Raw genomic sequence first — 1,217 nt, forward strand, 5'->3', positions numbered from 1 at the left:
GCAAAATAGGAACCTGATAGAATAAGTACCAAATTTTTTTTTTTTTTAAATACTGAGGTCGTTTTGCTCGACCAAATCCTTTTATATGGTGCCCATGAAACAAGTAAAAGATAAAAATAATATGTATATATTTAATTTAAGATGTATTTTTTCTCATTGTAAGTTTACCAACATAATCTTCGTCAAAAGTGGTTCTGCTAGATACGAGCAAATATTCATACACTGCATTCAATTTCGAACCTTTGACTGCATATCTATAATCTTCAAAGTGGTATACAACCTTTTGTCACAATACTGTCACATTCCATTAATACTACACAGAACGCATCACGACAAAACGACCGAACGTGCACACATACACACATCGATGCAACCTTTCACTCTAAATACCAACTACAATGTACTACAATCACCACGGTTCATTTTTTTTCTTTTCTTTCTTTTTTATTTTTCTATCTTTACTTCTGCACCGTCTGCTCCAGTAGCAGACGACAGTGATGTGGTGGGAGCAGACGACACCGATGTAGTGGGGAACGTAAAGATGATGAGGAGAAAGACGCTTGTCTGGATGACTAATAATGTCTATCAATTCACTGAATGAATCGAAATGACTGACTACTGTGACTATAGCGACTACAGTGACTACTAGTGCTGCTTGCAAGTATTCAACACTAGCTCGGCTTGTCGTTGTCACAGAAGTTAAAACAAAGAGCACTAAAGCACTACTAAATATTAACTTAACGTACAAGATATTTATTTGTTTACTGGTTTAAGCATACATCATATGGTATTCTATATCTGGTATCGTGGTGGTGTTGGTGGTGGTAATACTATTCGTGCTGGTTGTGATAATGCACCTGCTGATGTTGATGCTGGTGTTTTTATTCGCGTGACTTCGCAATCACATGGATGCGGGTTCAGTCCCACTGCGTGGCACCTTGGACAGGTGACTTCAACTAGTAGATTTGGTAGACGGAAACTGTAAGAAGCCCGTTGTGCATGTGTGCATTAATCCTTTCCTTCCTTGGCTTTCGCCAAGCAACGCACGCACCACTTTGTCTCTCTCGGGTTCGTGCCTCATCGCGTTCATACACATAATTTTTCCCGTCTGGCCGTAAAGCCTTTTCTGTTTGTTTTCCTGTCTTGTCTTTTGTCCGCCACTACATTCCTCCATGGCTAGATTTAATTTGCGTATACAAATTTAATCTGCGATCCAT

This window comes from Octopus bimaculoides, chromosome 10, assembly GCF_001194135.2.
Source record: "Octopus bimaculoides isolate UCB-OBI-ISO-001 chromosome 10, ASM119413v2, whole genome shotgun sequence".
Taxonomy (NCBI): domain Eukaryota; kingdom Metazoa; phylum Mollusca; class Cephalopoda; order Octopoda; family Octopodidae; genus Octopus; species Octopus bimaculoides.